General features: G+C 39.1%; 1 protein-coding gene and 1 pseudogene across 3 annotated transcripts in view; both read left to right on the forward strand.

Moving 5' to 3' along the window:
- Positions 1-22,984, forward strand: part of WARS2 (tryptophanyl tRNA synthetase 2, mitochondrial) — a 112,349-nt gene that overhangs the window by 38,814 nt on the left and 50,551 nt on the right. The gene's annotated exons all lie outside the window — the stretch shown is intronic.
- LOC116531227 lies at positions 3,505-21,732 on the forward strand (annotated as a pseudogene). The gene is made up of 4 exons (XR_004260318.1): positions 3,505-3,553; positions 5,886-6,127; positions 18,508-18,609; positions 20,233-21,732. The product of XR_004260318.1 is annotated as an RNA-binding motif protein, X-linked 2-like (transcript).

The raw sequence follows: 22,984 nt of genomic DNA on the forward strand, positions 1-22,984 counted from the left end.
GAATGCTTGTGATTTCTGCACATTGATTTTGTATCTGGAGACTTTGCTGAAGTTGCTTATCAGCTTAAGGAGATTTTGGGCTGAGACGATGGGGTCTTCTAATTATACAATCATGTCGTCTGCAAATAGAGACAATTTGACTTCCTCCTTTCCTAATTGAATACCCTTTATTTCTTTTTCTTGCCTGATTGCTTTGGCTAGAACTTCCAATACTATATTAAATAGGAATGATGAGAGAGGACATCCTTGGGTAGTGCCAGTTTTCAAAGGGAATGTTTCCAGTTTTGGCCCATTTAGTATAATATTGGCTGTGGGCTTGTCATAAATAGCTTTTATGATTTTGAGATACGTTCCATCAATACCCAGTTTATTGAGGGTTTTTAGTATAAAGGGCTTTTGAATTTTGTTGAAGGCCTTCTCTGTATCGAGATGATCATGTGGTTTTTTTCTTTGTTTTTTTTTTTATTTGGTGAATTACGTTTATAGACTTGTGTATGTTGAGCCAGCCTTGCATCCCCGGGATGAAGCCTACTTGATTGTGATGGATAAGCTTTTTGATGTGCTGTTGCATTCAATTTGCCAATATTTTGTTGAAGATTTTTGCATCTATGTTCATCATTAATATTGGCCTGAAGTTTTCTTTTTAGCTGAGTCTCTTCCAGGTTTTGGTATCAGGATGATTGATGTTGGTCTCACAAAAGCAGTTAGGGAAGATTCCCTCTCTTTGTATTGTTTGGAATAGTTTCAGAAGGAATGGTACCAGCTCCTCTTTGTATGTCTGGTAGAATTTGGCTGTAAACCCACCTGGGCTGGGACTTTTTTTTGGCTGGTAGCCTATTAATTGCGGCCTCAACTTCAGATCTTTTCATTGGTCTATTTAGTGATTTGACTTCTTCCTGGTTTAGTCTTGGAGGGTGTTTAAGTGTCCAGGGATTTATTCATTTCTTCTGGATTTGCTGGATTACGTGCATAGAGTTCTTTGTAGTAATCTCTGATGGTGGGTTGTATTTCTGTGGCTTCGATGGTGATGGTCCTTTTATCATTTTCTATTGCATCTATTCAATTCTTGTCTCTTTTCTTCTTTATTAGTCTAGCTAATGGCCTGTTTTGTTGATTTTTTTCAAAGAACCAGCTCCTGGTTTTATTGATTTTTTGAAGTGTTTTTTGTGTTTCTATCTCTTTCAGTTCTGCTCTCCTCTTAGTTATTTCTTGTTACTGCTAGCTTTTGAATGTTTTTGATCATGCTCCTCTAGCTCTTTCTTTGACAATAGGGTGTCAAAATTGACAGAGCTAGAGGATCTTGCTCTTTCGATCTTGCCTCATTTCTCATGTGGGCATTTATTGCTATAAATTTCCATCTAGACACTGCTTTAAATATGTCCCAGAGATTCTGGTATGTCATGTCTTCGTTCTCATTGGTTTCGAAGAACATTTTTATTTCTGCCTTCATTTCATTTTCTATCCAGTTGTCATTTAGGAGCAAGTTGTTCAGTTTCCATGTAGTTGAGCGGTTTTGGGTGAATTTCTTAATCCTGAATTCTAATTTGATTGCACTGTGGTTTGATAGACTGTTTGTTATGCTTTCCGTTCTTTTGCATTTGCTGGGGAGTGATTTACTTCCAATTATGTGGTCAATTTTAGAGTAAGTGCGATGTGGTGCTGAGAAGAATGTATATTCTTTTGGATTTGGGGTGGAGCATTCTGTAGATGTCTATTAGGTCCGCTTGGTCCGGATCTGTGTTGAAGTCCTGGATGTCCTTGTTAATTTTCTGTCTCATTGATCTGTCTAATATTGACCGTGGAGTGTTGAAGTCTCCCACTATTATTGTGTGGGAGTCTAAGTCTCCATTTAGGATGTCAAGAACTTGCTTCATGTATTTGGGTGCTCCTGTGTTGGGTGCATATATATTTAAGATAGTTAGCTATTCTTGTTGGATTGATCCTTTTGCCATTATGTAATGTCCTTCTTTGTCTCTTTAGATCCTTGTTGGTTTGAAGTTTTTTTTATCGGAGACTAGGATTGCAACCTCTGCTTTTTCTCATTCTTCATTTGCTTGGTAACTCTTCTTCCATCCCTTTATTTTGAGTCTATGTGTGTCTTTGCACATGAGATGGGTTTCCTGAATATAGCACACAAATGAATCTTGACTTTTTATACAGTTTGCCAGTCAGTGTCTTTTGATTGGGGCATTTAGGCCATTTACATTCAATGTTAATATTGTTATCTGTGAATTTGATCATGCCATTTTGTTACTGGCTGTTTTTTTTTGCCTGTTAGTTGACTCGGTTTCTTCATTGCATCATTGGTCTTTGCCATTTGGAACATTTTTGCAGTGGCTGGCACTGGTTGTGCCTTTCCATGTTTAATGTTTCCTTCAGGAGCTCTTGTAAGGCAGGTCTGGTTGTGACGAAATCTCTTGGTAATTGCTTGTCTGTAAAGGATTTTATTTCTCCTTCACTTATGAAGCTTAGTTTGGCTGGATATGAGATTCTGGGTTGAAAGTTCTTTTCTTTAAGGATGTTGAATATTGGCCCCCACTCTCTTCTGGCTTGTAGGGTTTCTGTTTAGAGATCTGCTGTGAGTCTGATGGGCTTTCTTAGTAGGTGACCTGATCTTTCTCTCTGGTTGCCCTTAGCATTTTTTCCTTCACTTCAACCGTGGTGAATATGATGATTACGTGCCTTGAGGTTGCTCTTCTTGAGGAATATCTTTGTGGTGTTCTCTGTATGTCTTGGATTTGAATGTTGGCCTGCCTTGATAGGCTGGGGAAGTTCTCCTGGATAATATCCTGGAGGGTGTTTTCCAGCTTGGATTCATTCACTCTGTCACATTCAGGTACACCCATCAAACATGGATTAGGTCTTTTCACATAATCCCATATTTCTTGGAGGCTTTGTTCATTTCTTTTCACTCTTTTTTCTCTAATCTTGCCTTCTCATTTTATTTCATTGAGTTACTCTTCAATCTCTGGTATCCTTTCTTCTGCTCGATTGATTCGGCCATTGAAACTTGTATATGCTTCACATAGTTCTCATGCTGTGTTTTTCAGCTCCATCGAGTTGTTTATATTCTTCTCTAAGCTGGTTATTCTACTTAGCATTTCGTCTAACCTTTTTTCAAGGTTTTTAGTTTCTTTGCGCTGGGTTAGTACATGTTCCTTTAGTTCAGAGAAGTTTGTTATTACCCACCTTCTGAAGCCTGTTTTTGTCAATTTGTCAAACTTGTTTTTTTTCCCTTGTTGGTGAGGAGTTGTGATCCCTTGAAAGAGAAGAGGTGTTCTGGTCTTTGATGATTTCATCCTTTTTGGGCTGGTTTCTTCCCATATTCATGGATTTGTCTATCTTTGATCTCAGGGAGCTGTTTGATGAGGTGGCTTGTCTGCCTGTGGAGGCACTGCTGGGTTGCCAGGGACTCCACCCAGTTGCTACTTAGGCTTCCTGTGTCTTTTTATTTACACAGGGCACTTAGGCCACCCTGTTTAATGGTGGATGCCCCTCCCTGCGATGACCTTGAGGCACTGCTGGGTTGTCAAGGACTCAGTCCGGTTGCTAGGTAGGGTTCCCGTGTTTTTGTTCACACATGGGGATTAGGCCCGCCTCTTTTATGGCAGGTACCCTTTCCTCAACGGAGCTGGATCATTCAGGGTTCAGCTCGGACTGAGGCACTGGCTGCAAAACCCTCAAGTGTTAGGGCTTCAGCCTCTTGGGGTTTGTGGCGGAGGGACCCGCCCAGCTGCCCTGTCCGTTTCCCCACTTTCAGCTCTCTCTCTCTCCAGGGGGCGGTAGCTCTGGCTGCCGTCTCTCCAGGCTGGCTTATGCATTTGCTTAGATCTGTGCGGAGCCCACAATCCGTGGCAGCAGCCTGGATTATTATTCAACTCTGCACTTGACCACGAAGATCCCCTCTTCTATGGATTGCTGAGGCTTTGGGGGAAGCACTGTATCTGGACCAGGGTTACAGGGAGGAGCCCCCAATTCTCCGGTCAGACACACTTTCTGGGTGAAGCAGCACCCCTCCCTGTGTTGGTCTGCCCTGCCTGGACTGTGCTCACTGTCCATCCCGTCCTGTTGAGATATACATTTGAGTCTTAATGTTGATGGCTTTATTTAGGTGTAATATGAAGGAGGGAAGAAATTTTTTTTAACTTTTTCTTTATATAGTTCTATCTTATTTGATTTGTTACCAGAACTATTTAACAGATCTTTTAAATCTAATAAGATGAAGAGGAGGAAAAAGATCACATTATGGCCTGAAGTTTCAGGAGTGTACAAATTCTCCTTTATGCCACAGGATTCCTTTTCCAGAGCTTCTAAAGGAGATATTGGGGCACTGGCATGTAACAACTAAAATAGTACGTTAGCTTCTAGGTATGGGCCTTATATTCCAATTTCTAGCTCTTGTAAACTTGATTAGGCCCAAAGTTCTTTACCTAGACCCAAACCTAAATGCGGAGGTGTGAATTACCACCTACCGGATGTAACAGGTACCAGAGACCAATCTTGAGCTCCTGCCCAAGGGAGGAGCAAGTCAAGGGAGCCAGCCCTGGCTCTAGCATAGGCTTCTTGGGATGACAGAAAGGGCAAGACTCCGCTGGTGAAAAAGAAGCAAACAAACAAAAAACCCACAAAAACCAAAACAACCAGTCACAAACAAAAAATCATGGACCATTTGTGGTACTTGAAGCTGATCGATTCGACGAACAATTCTTTGACACAACTGGTAAACAAGATCAGATAAGGAAAATGAACTCTCTTTTCTGTGAATATTACCTGTCATAGCAGAAAAAAAGTAGAAAACTGCTGCTTTAGATCCCCATTTAGTACATGAGAATAAAAAACGAGGACCCAACAAAGACAAAATTAGAGAAATCAGAGTGTAAAATACAAACACTGCAATGTGTCTTCATGAAAATGAAAGGGGAGCGTTTTAAAAGATGATAATAAACAGTGTCCGTTGATAGATTCAAAGAGATCATTGAAGAGCAGCAAGACAAAAACAGCCTATGGATTAAAGGATTAGGAATCATTTTTTATTTTAGAAGAGCTTTAGTAATTTTGTGGGTAAGGAAGCAGATTGTGGGGAGGTTAAGGTGAGGGGTGGCTTATGGGGAGTTAAGGTGGGGATGGCAGGTATAAAGTTCTTGTAGGAATATTTGGGAAGAGTAGGAAAGGGAGAAACGACCCAAGATGGGGGTAAACCTCTTTATATGTCTACAGAGTAGGAAACACTGGAAGGATCTGGTAAAGAGATAAAGATTTAAGATGGAAAAGCATAAGCCTGTTGGAGAAATATTCTGAAGAACCACAGCACTGTGGGAAAGGGTTAATGTTAGAGGGAGCCCTTTCTCCGAAGTCTAAGAGAGAGGACGGTTGGAAATATTTGGAAGTACAAAGTAGAAAAGTTGGTACAACATACTGAATTCAGTAAAGCAAGAACTGAGATTACCTGTTAAATAGAAGCTCCTGGGAGCTTTAACAGTCCAGAGATTTAAAATTAGTTCTAAGTAAAATAGACCGACGAATTAGGTGTGCTTGGCACAATCCTAACTGGGCTATAGAAAACTCAAGGAAATTACTATTTCATAACTGTTGTGTTCCCACTGCCCAACACAATGTTTGGCACATGGCTAGTGCTCAATAAATGTAAATAGATGGATGAATGAATGAATGAAGGCAGGATCTGGTATATTTAATTGAATCAAACTATTGTCACCCCCTCCAGACCTCAAGGAGGGCCTGGGTGAAGTTAAATGTAATCATTTAACTAAGTCCATAGTGTTCTGCAGTTTGTAAACAGGACTTAATAAAATAGATGATAACTTTTTTATAAGCCCTAAATTGTGTGTGTTGGCTTTAAGGGTAGCGGTAATATTTTATTTTGGCAGTGCTGGATGAAAAGGGGGAGTTGTTAGATCTAGGACACATTGCTCAGCTGCTTGTGGCTCTGGAATATTTGTGGTTTCAGTGTCCCCTGAGGAGCCTGCACTTTCCTGCTCTTGCCTCCTCATCAGAGTGTTCCAGTAACTTTGAGATACTTCAGATCTCCCTATTTAAACCTGAAGAAATGACTACCATGTTTGTTAGGAAGGCTTGGGAGATCGTGTTCAGGAATCATGTGTTAGACGTGGTAAGTGAACACCAAGATTGCAGATTTGAGGACATGTGGGACAGACACTGTTTGAAACCATAATATAAATCAGCTTATAGTCTTTTATTTTTCTGTGAGAATAAAAAGGAAAGTAATGATGAAATTATCTTATTTACTCATTTATTTAATAATTATATATTAAGCACCTATATTATGCAGAGAAAAATGTTAGTAAAATGTGACTTGTTTACTGGGAAACATTTTGACTATCCTTCTTAAAAAATAGCATGACTCTTATATTGTTTTTATTTTATTCTTATTTTTATTTGTACAAATTTATGGCATACATGTGAAATTTTGTCACATGTATATAACACGTAGTGATCAAATAAGGGTACTTAGGGCGTCCATCAGCCAAGTACTGTACTTTTTATTTGGTTTTATTTTGAAAGGATTTTACAAGTATGGTGCATTTTTGTTAACTACAGTAACCCTACTGTGCTGCGAAACATTGAATTTATTACTTTTTTTGACCTGTATGTTCATACCCTTTAACCCACTTCTCTTCATCCTCCCCTCTCACCCACACTCACCCTTCCCAGTCTCTGTTACCTATCGTTCCACTTTCTACTTCCTTATGATCAAATATTTTAGATCCTACATATGAATGAGAAGATGGGATGTTTGTCTTTTTGTGCTTGGCCTATTTCACTTGCCAGGGATGGTGGCTCACGCCTGTAGTCCCAGGGAGGCCAAGGGGGGAGGATCACTAGACCCCAGGAGTTCCAGACCAGTCTGGGCAACATGGAGAAATCCCATCTCTACAACGAATATAAAAGTTAGCTGGGTGTGGTAGTGCACGCCTGTAGTCCCAGCTACCCAAGAGGCTGAGGTGGTCGAATCACTTGAGCTTGGGAGGTCAAAGCTACAGTGAGCTGAGATCAGGCCACTGCACTGCAGCCTGAGGGACAGAGTGAGACCCTGTCTCAAAACAAACAAATACCACTTCCCCACCCCAGTTCTATCCACATTGCTGTAAATGAGAGGATTTTATTTTTTGATGTCTGAGTAGTATTTCATTGTGTTTATGTACACATTTGTTTTATTCATTTGTCTGTTGATGAACACTTAGATTGATTCCATATCTTTGCTATTGTGAATAGTGCTGCAATAAACATGTGAGTGCAGTTATCCCTTTGATATATTGATTTTTCTTTGAGTAGATACTCATTAGTGGGATTGCTGGATCACATGGTAATTCCGTTTTTAGTTTTTAAAGAAATCTCCATACTGTTTTCCATAGAAGCTGTACTAGTTTACATTTCTACCAGCGCTATATAAGAATTCTTTTTTCTCCACATCCTCACCAACATCCATTATTTTCTACCTTTTGTGATTTGGGTAAGATGATATCTCTGTGGTTTTGATTTGCATTTCTCTGATGATTAGTAATGTTGAAGATTTTTTCAAATACCTGTTTGCCATTTGTGTGTCTTCTTTTGATGAATTTCTAATGATTTCCTTTGCCCACTTTTTAATGGGATTGCTTTTCATTTGTTTGTTTTGATGTTGAGTTGTTTTGAGTTTCTTGTATATTCTAGGTATTAGTCTCCTGTCAGATGAATAGTTTGCAAGTATCTTCTCCCATTCAACAGGTATTGATTCACTCTGTTGATTATTTCTTAAACCAAAATTAAGCTTTTAATTAGGTCCTATTTGTCTATTTTTAGTTTTGTTGCCTGTGCATTTGAGGACTTAGTTATAAATTCTTTGCCTAGACCAATGTCCAGGAGAGCTTTTCCTAGGTTTTCTGCTAGTATTTTTATGGCTTCAGGTATTATGTTTAAGTCTTTAATCTAGTTTGAGTTGATTTTTGTATATGGTAAGAGATAAGGGTTCAGTATCATTCTTCAGTATGTGGCTCTCCAATTTTCCTAGCATCATTTATTGCAGAGAATGTTTCTTCTCCAGTGTAAGTTTGTGCCTGTTCCAAATTTATTTCCTAATGAAGGAAAGTTGAAATAATTCTGATACTAAAACACACATTTATCTTCTACTTACTAGCTGACATGAGGAGTTTGTGCTTTCTTCCTTACTGCTGAAGACATGAGTAGGACCAAAGCGTTTTCCTCCATATTGCTTTTGGTTCTTAAAAATCTTCACAGTGGAAACCTTGACCCCTTGAACCATAGCGGCAGCAGGTGATCAGAAAAGGAACTAGATTTCAAAATATTTTGTTTTAAGATGTGCTTTGTTGTATTGAAGTCATTATAAAACATCTGATATTGATTTTGAGATTCTTAATTCATTCTTTTTAAAGATTCAGATTAAAAAACCTAAACACATTTCCACTCAGTTTTCCCATCCATTAACTCAATTCAAAACATCCTTATCCTGCAGTGTGCTGCTGTGTTTCTGCCCTTGATGAATTAAGAGAGCTCTTAGGTCTCTTGTGGGGTACATGCAGTACTGTCTTCCAGAAAAGAGAAAATGACACTGTATTATAGGTTCGACGTATACTCTACCTAAGGGCAAAACTAGTCAAAAATCAAACTGAATTTATATTGAATTTCCCTATATACTTGTGAATGCCTCTTTCACAAAACATTGTTAAAATAAATATCAGGGCTGGGTGTGGTAGCTCATGCCTATAATCCCTGCACTTTGGGAGGCTGAGGCAGATGGATCTCTGGAGGTCAGGCGCTCAAGACAAGCCTGGTCAACATGGTGAAACCCTGTCTCTACTAAAAATACAAAAATTAGCCAGTCATGGTGGCACACACCTGTAATCCCAGCTACTCGGAAGGCTGAGGCAGGAAAATCACTTGAATCCAGGAGGTGGAGGTTGCAGTGAGCAGAGATCGTGCCATTGCACTCCAGCCTGGGTAACAGAGCAAGACTCTGTCTTAAAAAATAATAATAAAATAAAATAAATAAATATCAGGAAATTATCATGTAAAATCTACTCTGAACTTTTAAAGTCAGATTGCTTGCACTCTAAGAAGAGTTGAGGAACTTTATAAGGAGTTTATGAGGTAGCTTTCAAGCACTTGCTATTCCAAGAGTATTTTATTAAATTAATTTTAATATATTAGGAGTTTGGGAAAATGCTCTGATGGTTGTAGGTATTGTTAACTGAAAGATGGCCGACATTTGGATAGGAAGTCTGGGAAGGGACAATTTGACAATTTTCCCTGCTTATCTTCGTACATGGCCTGCCCCCATCTTCATCCATCTTGGGGACACTGAGCGTCATGGGATTTAAGATGAGACTTCAGCTCCTTCATTCTATAAAGCCTCTTATAGTATCCATTTCTACTTCATTCATATGGATATATTGAATCTCCACCCTACTGGTGTTAGGGATAAAAGCGTGGTTCTTTATCTTGAGGATTTCACTGGCTGGTGAGGGTAGTGGACATGCAGGAAAAGTAAGTTACAGCAAAACTATGTGCTGTAATAGAGGGAGGACAAAGCATTGTAGGTGCTTACAGGAGCAAGTGACTCGTCTCGTTCTGGGGATTTGGACAGTGTTCCACAAATGTGACAGCTGCACTGAGCCTTAAAAGATACACTGAAATTTGTTAGGTCAAGAAAGGGATTCGAGGCAGAGAGAATTGCAAGTGCAAAGTCTTGGAAGTTGGCAAGAGTATGAAAGTAAGAGAAGTATACAATTCATGGAGTGGCATGGTGAAAGAGGAAAAATAGACTTGATTCTTGTTAACCCAGTAGTGCCGGTGGGGTGGGAGGTCAGCAAAAAAGTTAAAATTGTTAGAAACATAAGAGAACTTGAAAAATAGTTTGTTATATAAAACATCTGATAGGTAATTGGGTGATTTTTTCTGCTACAGTATTTTTAAAAATCATACATTTATCATCAATATAGAAAATAAACAAAGAAAATCACTTCAGTATAACTCAACTGATGACATTTCAATAGCATTATTTCTACCCAGCTGGGGTTCTGCCTGTCTTCACAAACTGCTCTGTTCCACTTGTACATACATTTCTCACTCTGCTTCACTATTCGATGGTCCAGATATGAGGATTTGCAGTTATTTTCTCAATAACAGCAAAACAAAAGTCTGTCTTATTTTTCCCAAAAATGTTCAGGAGTTTACCAGTTGAGTCAAGGAGTGGTATCACTTGTAGTACCAAGTATTTTATCATTAATAACTTTACACGGTACAGTAATTTTTCATCTAAATAGATGAAAAGTAATGCATTTTCAAGATACATTTTCAAATCACGTGTTTGAAATTGTCAAAAATAAAAGCACTATTTTATTTTTTAAATGGAAACGTTGTAATTGTACATATTTATGGGGTACAATTTAATATTTCAATACATACACATATAGTATAAAGAACCATATTCTATTTATGCTGTTTTATCTATTAAAATGTAGGGACCAGGCATGGTGGCTCACGCCTGTAATTCCAGTATTTTGGGAGGCCGAGGCAGGTGGATCACCTGAGGTCAGGAGTTTGAGACCAGCCTGGCCAACATGGTGAAACGCTATCTTTACTAAAAATATAAAAAATCAGCTGGGCGTGGTGGCAGGTGCCTGTAATCCCAGCTACTTGGGAGGCTGAGGCAGGAGAATCACTTGGACCCGGGAGGTGGAGGTTGCAGTGAGCCAAGATCATGCCACTGCACTCCAGCTCGGATGACAGTGTGAGACTTAGTCTCAAAAAAAAAAAAAAAAGTCATAGGGAAGAATTATGTACAACACTTAAAAATTTCCAATTGGGGAGGGAGGAGGAGCCTCAAAAACTCATAAGTAAATTGCATTTAAAATTACTAAGGTTTGAGTGTGAGGGCTGATTTTATGGTGAAGCTATTGAAAAATTATAATTTATTGACTTAAAGAGTATTTGCAAAAGTAGAATATGCCCATATAAAGATATACAATATATAAAAATATGTAACATGTATAAAAATAAAATCAGAGTTGAAAGTGTATTGTTTACTGCAAAAGGGACATTGTAAATATTTCACTGATGAATAAAGTCAGCTTGTTAGAGTTGTTAGAAAAGCAAAATAAAATATAAAGGAGAATAATTATTTTGATTTTTACATTTACAACTTGATTACTACACGAATGTTTATATTCCAAATGAAATAATTGACATTAGAGAAAGAAAGCTATGGTGCTGCATTACTTTACAAGTGAAATAAATGTTTCTTCAGTGTATTAAACAATACATTATAAGCCAACTTAATTTAAAAATTGCCATAAGTTTATATAAGTAATCAAAAGGGGAAAGGGTCTCTTAATTAAAGAAATGCCCTTGAATTTTATTAGGCACAATAAGACAACTGACTAGAAGTGTCAAGGTTTTGTTTATTTGTTTGTTTGTTTGTTTTCTGAGACAGAGTCTTTCTCTGTCTCCAGGCTGGAGTGCAGTGGCATTATCTGGGCTTACTGAAACTTCCACCTCCCAGGTTCAAGTGATTCTCCTGCCTCAACCTCCAGAGTAGCTGGGATTACAGGCATGTGCCACCATGCCCAGCTAATTTTTGTATTTTTAGGTCTCCGTCTCCTGACCTCAAGTGATCCACTCACCTCCGCCTCCCAAAGTGTGGGATTACAGGCATGAGCCACCGCACCCGGCCGAGTGTCGAGTTATTTTATACACATAACAGACACACAGACGCACACAGAGCAAGTGCAAATTAGAACCATGATGATGCCACTAAACATGAGTGGAAGATTGAATATGATGGTAAAATTTTAGAGAAAGAACTAAGTACTCGATTGTGTCAATTCTAAGGTTTACCAGTAAGTCTGAGAAACTAAAAGCTCTTGAGTGCCCTCCAATACTGACACTTCCTTGATAACACCCTTTCTAAATTTCTATATAGATTACCACTTTCTTTAAAACTTGAATAAGAGGCTCAAAGATATGACATGCAGGAAGCTATGTGGTGTGTCAAAAATATATTGGACTGATTGTTTCCTAACCTTACATGCTGTCATTCAGAGGTTCCAGAGATTATGGAGATAATCTTGTAAACATAAAGAGGGGTGGTGAATTAATGGTTGGCTGATAGTGGTTTGCATATTTGAATTTTTCTCTCTTTTTTACCCTAAGGTTGTTTATTATATACAGGAATTCTTTGTAAAGGAGGAAATGGAGAGGTGTAGGTCAGAGGATGCAAAGTAACAGATATGTAACATGAACAAGTCTAGAGAACATGAGAATACAGGTAATAAAATCGTACTGTATTTGAGATCGATACTAAGTAAGAATTCAGCTTCCTTTGACTTAAAAACAAAATAAATCGATGACTCTGGGATGATGGATATGTTAATTTACTTCACTATTGTAACCTTTTCACTGTCTATATGTATCCCATAACATCATGCTGTATACTTTAAATATCCACAATAGCACTTATTTTTTAGAAAAGAAGTTTTTATAAAGAGCTTCAAAGAAAATTTATAGACATGTTTACTTGTTTTTATAAAGTAAAAGAAATAGTTTACTGCTTATTTAAAAATACACACACACATCTCAAAACCGTGTGGGCTGGGGTAATCATGCCAAAAAAACAATCTCAAGATTTCAAAGGGGAAAAAAAGTTATTTTGGAGAGCAGTAATCGATCATGGAAGTTCAAATAGCACATGCCATACTGTTTCATCTGGAAAATGGTATACAATCGAGATATATATATATATATATATATTATATATATATATATATATATATATTATATATATATATATTTTAACCAAAGAAAATAAGTATTTGTAAGTTTAAATTTACATTTTTCTGAGCGATTACAGCATGATGAAAATTTCAGAGCTATTGTTTAAATGGAAGACATAAGTGGAGCAAAGTCAGCTATGTGGAGTAATTTTACGGAATCAATGCAAAGGGGATCCTAGAACAAAGTAACAGCGACTTCATCTATGATGACAGCCCCGTAGGTGATGGCTGTTTGTTTATTTGATGTGGTCTACATAATAATGCTTCCTGCCTCTCAGCACCACTACCTATATACATTTGCAGTTGTGATTTGGCCTGCCACCATAACCAGTGCAGAATACTTCTATTGTGCATTCCTGAGCTACTCTGCATTGCCCCAGGGCTTGCAAAGTCTTGGAAGAAAAGGTCAGTGTCCTGGATGTGAATTTCTGACAGAAATGGTAACCAGATTACAAATCCTGAACAACTTACCTTACTTACCTTAGCAGTTTAGGACATTAGTCAAGTGTGCTGTTAATAGTTTTCTAAGGCTGCCATAATGAAGTAGCACAAAGTGGATGGCTTAAAAGAACAGAAATGTATTCTTTCACAGTTCTGGAGGCTAGCAATCTGACACTGAGGTGTTGGCAGGGCATGCTTCTTAAGGCTCTAAGGAAGAACCCTTCCTTGTCGCCTCCTAGCTGCTGGTGGCTCTTGGCAGTCCTTGGGATTTTCTTGAATTGTAGCTGCAGCACACCAATCTGTGCCTCCATGGTCACAAGGCCCTCTTCCCTCTGTGTGTCTGTGTGTCTCCTCTTCTTTTAAGGACAACAGTCATTGAATTTAGAGCCCACTATAATCCAGCGTGACCTCATCTTAACTGATTACATCTTTGAAGATCCTATTTCCAAATAAGGTCACATTCTGAAGTTCTAGGTGGACATGAATTTTGGAGGGACATGATTCAACCCACTACACCAAGCAATGGAAGTACATTAAATTTAATCTTATCTAAAATAGTGGCATGTAAATAAGTTTTTTTTTTATGCTTTAGGTCTTAAATTATAGATTCTAAAAATTACTCAGTGGTTTTTAGGTGAATATGATACTTACTCTAGTGTTAAGATAATCAGTGAAAAATAACATGTTATAAAATGTTAGATGTAGAACTTTAACCCTAAATTTCTCATAAGACTTCTCGCTTGCCTAATTAATGTTGTGTCATGGGGATAATTGCCCTTACTATGTCTAAGGACTGTACATGTATTTGAAGTCAGATTATGAAGGATTTTATACACTAAATTAAGGGTTTGGATTTGACTCTGAAAAAGGAAGAATCAGTAGAGATTCATTATTTTTAAAAGATTGTCCAGGTAATAGTGTAGAAGGTAAAAAACCCAGAAAACAGCTATTGAAACAGCGTGGGTGAGATAATTGAGGTTTAGACTACATTGATGGAGATGGAGAAATGAAATCGTATTTAGTAACATCCCTGATGATTCAGTAAATGATCAGATGATGAAGATAGCTAATATTTATTAAGCATTTTCTATGCGCCAGGTACCAATCTAAGAACTTTTTATGTATTGTTTCATTCTTGCAATTCTCCTGTAAATCAGTACTATTAAAATTTTTATTTCAGGTGATGAAACTGAGGAACAAATACTTGCCAAAGATCACATAGCTAGTAATTGGAGGAGTCAGGATTTGAATCCACAGAATCTGGTAAGGGAAAGGAAGGAGTTGGGGATGAATCTTAAGGTTAGGAGACTGAGTAGATGGTTGTCTACCTTTTTACTCTCTCTATGTATCCCATAACATCATGCTGTATACCTTAAATATACACAATAACATTTTTTTAGAAAATAAGTTTTTATAAAGAGCTTCAAAGAAAATTTATAGGCATGTTTATTTATTTTGTATTTTTAAGTAAAAGCAATAGTTTACTGCATATTTTTAAAATTGAGAATACATTGCAGAATAGGGGAGAGTTGACCTGAAGATCATGGGTCAGTGGATTTAGTTTGGGATATAGTATTAAGTTTGAAGAGCTGCTGGTGGGAAGGAAGATAGGTGATAGTAAGTACAAAAAATAATATTTGATGTTAATATTCGTCTTTCTTAATAAAGATAGTATCATTTTAAATGTGTAAACTATGCAGCTGTGGTAAAACATGAAGAATTGCTGCCACTGTCTGCTAGTTCTGAAAAGCAAGAATGCTTTAACAGGGTGTAATTCCTTGTGATTATGCATTCTCATATCATCTCTACACTAAGTTAGGTAGGCAAAAAGTATCTTACCTGGACATTTGTGAATTTTTTGGTCAATCAGAGAAAGGAGAGGAATTCCTAAGTTTGTACCCAGCCGACGATTAGTGAATTTGCTTTATTACAAACTTCCTTTACACTCTCTGTCTTTGATCCACGCATCCCACCAAATATACCCCTGCGTTGCTCTAACCACAGGGAATTCTAGTTCAAACCTGGGAGTTTATGGGAACTGCTTTTGTTGAAATGATTAAATAAAGAAATGCCTGTGAATTCTCCTTCTGAAGCACTGCCTGTTTTCTGTGTCATTTTGGTCTCATTAATCAGTGTTGCAGCCAGGCAGACACTGTGCTGTGTATTTTACTGTCCTCAGCACAGCGGCCTCTACGTCTCTGCTCCCAGGCGGACACATTGGGGAAAAAGAGAGAGGGAAACCATCAATCTTCCCAGTTGCACATGTCAGCAGTGATTCCTTCCCCCTTCCTGTTGGCTGTCTCTCTCACCACCTGTGTTTAGAATTAGCACTGAAGCTGCTGCCCAGATGAATAAGAACCACTGTCCTTGTCACCTGCCCTGGTACGGGCCACCACTTCTCAGTGAAACAAGCATATCAAGCAGTTATCTTTAATGTGAGCGGTATAAGAGAATCACATACCGCTTAGAAGTTTATTGTAACATAAAATTAAAATTTTAGGGCCATACATTCCAGTGAATCAAAGGAGTAAAAGCAAATAATTTCTTGAGTGTCTTGCTATCTTCTCATAATCTCCTTCTGAAGTTCATATGGCTGAAGTTGATCGGCCTGGGTTCAAGTCCTAGTTCACTATTTACTAGCGGTGGGCCACTCATTTAACCCTTCTGTGCTTCAGTTCCTACACCCTTATGAAACAAGGATGAAACAAGGAAGACAGTACCTCAGACTTTCCGTGAGGAGCAAATGAGATAAAACATTTATAGGTCTTGCTATAATGCTTCCCATGTGGTAAGCACTCAATAAATGTTAGCTATTATTACCAGTAATCTCATTGTCCAGATAATAAAACTGAGTTTCAGAGAGGTTACATAATTTGCAAAAGGTACTTGTAGGCATAGAAGGATTCTGAACCTAGCGCTGTCTGACCCTCAAAACTCATGTCCTTTAGATTACACTATATTGTTTCTATTTTAGTTTCATTTTACAAATAACTTCATAGCTGAACTTCGATCATTTAACATTGTCTATGTCTTAATTTCCTGTTATTTAAAATGAAAATGGTAATAACTACCATTCCTGTTAGTATGAGACTCTTTTAGTTACTTTATCAGCTCATTCAATCATATGCTAAAAAACAAGGCCTATTTTTTTTTTTTTTTTTTTTTTTTTTTTTTTTTTTTGGAAACAGGGCCTTGCTCTCTTGCCCGGGCTGGAGTACAGTGGCACAGTCATGGCTCACTGCAGCCTCGATGTCCAGGCTCAAGTGATCCTCCCACTTAAGGCTTCTGAGTAGCTGGTACTACAGGCACGTGCCACCATGCCTGGCTAATTTTTATTTATTTATTTTTTCTGGTAGAGACATGATCTCCCTATGTTTCCCCGGCTGGCTTCAGACTCCTGGCTCAAGTGATCCTCCCACCTTGGCCTCCCAAAGTATTGGGATTACAGGTGTGAACCACCACGTCTGGCCCAGGCTTATTTTTAAAATTTGGTGACAAAAAAATGACATGGATTTTTTAGAAAAGGTAAACGACACAAAAAAGTCAAAAAGGAAGTCACAAAAACTTGACACAGTCCTCCTAACCACCCTACGAGGTAGGTGCTATTATTATCCCTGTTTTGTACATGTCCAAGGCCGTATAAGTAATTGGGCAAAGCCGTGAATCCCGGCAGTGTAGCACTAGATTGTGCTTCTCAACCATGGTTTATAACCAAGCCAGTTATCATAACCATATTTTAGTGCTTGGTTTTGTCATTCTTCTAACTTCCTGTAAGGTTAACCAGTCTGAGCTGACAGAAGGATCTGAACTGATGCAAATGTGGTTGGAACAACCCGTAGTCTTGTATCAGTCTACAAGTCAGATGAGAAAGGGAGCCATGATTAGGTGGAACATGAGACTTATTTGCTCCTAGAAGAGGTGAAATAATAGTGAAAGAGGTTTCCTTTTTTGTAAACTATTTTATGCCATGAAAATAACTTTAGAAGTGTGTTTTCCTGTTTGTTTTGTGGGTATTTTGTAAGAAATTCACACTGCCTCGCAAAGATTCAGAACACTTGAGATAGTCATGGAATTATATCATACACTGCACATAAAAATCACTGGCATCTCAACTTCATGTAGCCAAGGCCACCTGATATTAGTCCAGGTCTTGGCCAACCAACTGAGCTAACGCCAAGACCCACCTACAGTGCTTGAGTGTTGAATCCAGACTTTCTGGTAGGAGAGATCAGAAGGAACTAGGGAGTTTCCCCAGCAAGGTCATGGGTAGAAAATTAGGCAGAGATAATTCTGTCTCCAATCCATTACAGTTCGGATGTTGAAAACTCCTCAGTGGTATTACTTCTTTGGTGATGTCCAGGCTTTATATGCTTTCTGAATCCCAAAGTTGTAGAGATTTATGGAGTTGGACTTTACCAAGTAAGTCTACCTAGCCGTCCAAGATGGCATGCCTACTTATTGTCACAGATGTCTTCTTTCACCAGCATAGAGGCTATGACCACAGCTTCATAACCTTCTGTCCTTCATGGCTGCCATGTAATATCCAAACTGCTGGGAGCTGAAGGGGCCTCTTCCCGAACATTATTAAATCACTGTCTTAGAGATTTTATTACCTTGAAATATAAATTACTAGCAAGTGAACCTAGCCCTTTTATTTGTGTGTGTGTGTTTCACTGTTTCCTAGCAGGTTGGCAGCTTTGGGAGATAATTATGTAGCAGTTGGCTTAGAACAGTGGTTTCTCATTCTTGGCTTCACATTAGAATCACCTGGGAGCTTTTAACACTCCCAGTGCTCACGCCAAATCCCAGACTGATTAAATCAGAATCTCTGGGGGTGGTGCCTAGGCATCAGTATTTTTTAAAGCTCCCAGGTGATTACAGTGCAGCAAGATTGAGAACTGTTGGCTTAGAAGGGACCTTCTCCTATTCATTCATAGTGTTATTATCTGTACCTCATTTTCTGCAGTTGAAGTGAATTTTAAGAATAGGTTATTGGTGCCCAAAAGCCTCGCTCTAACTTGAGCATACGTTACTGGAGAGGCTTGTTAAAGCACTGGTTGCATAACTTTTCTCATTTTTTCTTCTGGGATAAGCCCCACTCTTAGAATTCCTGATTTAGTAGGTCTGGGTTGGAACCCAAGACTGCATTTTTAACAAGTTCCCGTCATGGTGACACTGCTGGTACTGGGAACACGCTTTGAGAGCCTCTGCTGTCATCCCGTCCCCTCGCCTTCCTTCTGCTCTTTTCTTTTTCCTCCAGTGGTGGCCGGGGCTGCTGCCTCTGGCAGTCCATAGTCACAGTATCAGTGTCAGGAAAGGCAATGAATGCATGAGGATGTTTAACCTGTTGCCCCTCCTCAAAGTAATCATACAGTCTAAGAAGAATTTACTGTATATGCATATGCAACCTTCTCTGCATGCATAATTGCTCCCCTTCAGTCCTTTCTACGACAAAATCAAAGCCACCACTGAATAGATTTCTGGTGTCCAGAATGGACCTTGGATTCCACTTGCCCACAGAAACAATTTTATGGATGGTGGTTAGGTACAGCTGAACACGTGCTGTTGAAACCATTCTTCAGTACTTTTGTAGGCTCAAAGAGACTTTGATGGTCTGTTTCCCATTTAAAGAATTCAATTTCTGAGTTTCAAAGAACCAATTTTTAAACAAACTCTTAGAATGTAGCTTGTTTAGCAATGGCCTGCAACTGAAACATTTGACGTATTTTATTTATAGTTATTTTACCCTTTACATTTGGAGCCAAAGTATGGGAGAAAGGATTTGTCATGATTCAGTTAACATTTATTAGGGGACCGAAGTGAACCTGGCACTGTGCTATTTACTGGGTATATAAAGAGGAAAAAGATAGCCCCTTCCCTGGAAGAGCTCATATTCTAGGCAGGAAAATATATCTATGGAGCAAATAAAAAATATTTTCCAAGTTACCAATGTGATATGTGCAATACTGAAGAATTGATGAAGGAGGCATCTGTTCTTCTGAGAGAGACAGACATGATGGTGTGCGTGGTGGAACATGGAGTCTGTGTGGGTGTGTTTGTTAGGAGGAAGAAGAGTGTTTAAGAGGTTCAGAATCAGAGATTATTATAGCCTGATGACCAAGGGGGGAGTTCCCCATGCAGAAAAGGGGGTCAAGGGCATTCTAGGATGGTGGAAGATTGTGCATGCGGAGGGGGCTACTCTACAGGAGAAAGGCGAGTAGTCAGCTGAGTTCCCCAGGTGACTGGAGAATGACTGGGAAGGGCATTGACCACCCCACAAAGTCAGAGTCACAGAGGAAGACATGAGAAAAGTTAAGCTAATTAACTTAACCGATATGTCCTGAGGAACACAGTTTTAATTTCAGCAGAATACTAAGACTTTGAAAATGTCTGAAAGTGGTCTTCAGATTGTGCTCTGAGAAGCCCGCTTTGTGCTTGGCTGGTGTGAGGTCAAAAGAGCAGGCGGGGACCCACCAGAGCTCCCTCACCGACTCTGCTGTTATCCATCCACCTCTCAAGCTTTTATTTGGTCCATTCCACTTAGTAGGCACATCTGAGAATATTATATTTGAAAAAGGGTACGCAACTAGAAAAGTTTTAAAACCCGTGTATTTTAATCCTCACGTGTTTAGTAACAGTCTGATGACTCGGTGCGGACAGCCACATCTCTCAGCTGGCTGGCCAAAGAATAAATGTTCTCAGATAATCAGCTGAAGAAGGGAATCAGGCAGGTGTCGATGTGGATGTGTGAGCAGTGATAATCGTTAGTTGGCCACAAGAGATAATGACAATATAATTTACCCCCAGAATGAACGCTTGAAAATCAATGTTAGAATTTTCTTATGAAGGCCAGGTGCAGTTGCTCGTACCTGTCATCCCAGGACTTTGGGAGGCCAAGGCAAGAGGATCACTTAAGGCCAGGGGTTTGACACCAACCTAGGCAAGATAGCCAGACCTCGTCTATACAAGAAATTTCAAAAATTAGCCAGGGCATGTACCACGCTGCCTTGCTCAGGCACTTGTACCCGAACGCTGGGCACAAGCCCACAGACATGAACCCTTTAAGGTGAAGCTGATTAACGAACTGAATGAGTGATAGGTCCATCTTGGGGTGGTCGATAAGGTGTCCTGGCACTCCAAGTGCAAGGACAGCACCTGGATTTTCCTGGGAGGACTTCCTTATGAACTGACTGAAGGGGACATCATCTGTGTGTTCTCACAACATGGGGAGATTGTTAACATTAATCTTGTGCAGGACAAGAAGAATGGGAAATCCAAAGGATTCTGTTTCCTTTCCTGTAAAGACCAGCGGAGCACAATTCTGGCTGTTGACAATTTTAATGGGATCAAGATCAAAGGAAGAACTATCTCAGTGGATCAAGTGTCTAAGTATCGGGCTCCTAAGGCGTCAGAAGAAATAGATGATGTGACCAAAGAGCTCCAGAGAAGGGCTGTGGGGCTCATACCCCCTCACTGAATTTGTGTCAGAGCTCTGCAAATGAAAAACCAACAAAAAAAGCACAAAAAAGACAAACAGGAAAAAAAGGAAATAAAGAGAGAAAACTGACTGGGAGGTACAGGCAGAACAACCATCCTCTTCATCATTCAGAAACAAGACACTAAAGGAAAAGGATGACCTGGCCCTAAGAAAAACAGCAACAAGAACTCAGAGATAGCTCAGAAGTCAGAGCCCAGGGAGGGGCGGAAGCTCCCCGAGGCCAGGACTGCCTGCTCTGGTGGAGCAGAGGACCTAGAGCGGGAGCTGAAGAAGGAGAAACCCAGCCACTAGCCTAAGGCCTCAAGCAGGAGGGAGGCAAAAGGAAAGACCAGGAATAGGGACAGAGGGCAGAGCTCAGACACACATTCTAGCCTGTACAACAGGTGTTCTGAAGGGTGTAGTCATAGGAGCTGAGATAAATCCCATAGGCATAAAAGGGCCCAGGGCTCCCAAGAGCTGGAACCTTCAAATCACAGTGACCATAGGCTTCCCTGAAGATTGTTCAGCTGCTCAGTAGATTTGGAAATAGTTATGTTATTTAAATGCAGTCAAATTCAGTTGAGTTGTTACTATTTTTATATCTAAAACTTCTGGGGCTGGATTTTTTTAATCCCTTGAGTATTAGAGTCATTGAGAGGGCTGCAGTTTCAACAGATACCCTGGATATTCTTCACACCATCCATTGTCCCTGTACCAGAGTATGTGTCCTGAATTTGGGTTCATAAATATGGCTCTTGAACCCATATACCCCAATTGAAGATGGAATTTTCAGGAAAGGAAAAATACCGGATAATTCTAGAATTCTAGTTTTCGCGTTAGAGGTCTAGAGCTCAGCGTCGTGGGACCTTTCCAGTTACTAGGTTTGGACAGCTTGATGTGAATGAATGGGATAGGATTTTTAAGATCAACCAGCTCCATGACCAAACCCTCCTGTTTTAAAAAAATGTTAATGTCTTTTCTTTTTCATTAAGACTTTCTTGTTTGATATGCCCCTTTCCACATTTTTTCCTTGCAATGCTTTTATTATTTATTTGTATTGAGATGAAATTCATGTAACATAAAGTTAACCATTTTAAAGAGAACAATTCAGTGGCATTGGTGCTTGACATCCACAATGTTGTGTAACCATTGCCTCTGTCTAGTTCCAAAACATTTTTTATCATCCCAAAATGAAACCCTGTATCCATGAAACCGGAACTCCCCAAGTCCTCCCTCCTCGCTGTCCCTAGCAACCAGCAATTAACTTCCTATTTATTGGTTTGCCTATTCTGGATATTTCATATAAATGGAATTATACAAAAATAAAAAATTAGCCAGATGTAGTTGTGTATGTGTCTAGTTCCAGCTACTTGGGAGGGAGGGTGGATTGCTTAAGCCTAGGAGTTTGAGGCTGCAGTGAGCTCTGATCATTCCACCACACTGCAGAGAGACACCCTGTCTCAAAAAAAAAAAAGAAAAAGGAATTTTCTTATGAGGAAAAACTAATTTTTTAAACATTTTATATCATTTTTATACTTTTAAAATTGTAGTACTTCTTGATCTATTACCTGTACTTACTGTCTCATTCAAGATAAAAATAAATAGCCTTTGCTATTGTAAACAGTGCTGCAATGAACATTCGTGTGCATGTGTCCTTATAATAGAATGATTTATAGTCCTTTGGATATATACCCAGTAATGGGATTGCTGGGTCAAATGAAATTTCTGTTTCTAGATCCTTGAGGAATTACCACACTGTCTTCCACAGTGGTTGAACTAATTTACACTCCCACCAACAGTGTAAAAGTGTTCCGATTTCTCCACATCCTCTTCAGCATCTGCTGTCTCCAGATTTTTTAATGATCACCATTTTAACTGGCGTGAGATGGTATCTCAATGTGGTTTTGATTTGCATTTCTCTAATTACCAGTAATGATGAGCATTTTTTCATATGTTTGTTGGCCTCATATATGTCTTCTTTTGAAAAGTAGCTGTTCATATCCTTTGCCCACTTTTGAATGGGTTTGTTTGTTTTTTTCTTGTAAATCTGCTTTAGTTCTTTGTAGATTCTGGATGTTAGCCCTTTGTCGTATGGGTAGATTGCAAATATTTTTTCCAGTTCTGTTGGTTGCTTGTTCACCCTGATGATTGTTTCTTTTGCTATGCAGAAACTCTTAAGTTTAATTAGATCCCATTTGTCTATTTTGGCTTTTGTTGCAATTGCTTTTGGTGTTTTAGTCATGAAGTACTTGCCTATGCC

Source organism: Sapajus apella, unplaced genomic scaffold, assembly GCF_009761245.1.
Source record: "Sapajus apella isolate SASKATOON/1434 unplaced genomic scaffold, GSC_monkey_1.0 scaffold69, whole genome shotgun sequence".
NCBI classification, from domain to species: Eukaryota; Metazoa; Chordata; class Mammalia; order Primates; family Cebidae; genus Sapajus; species Sapajus apella.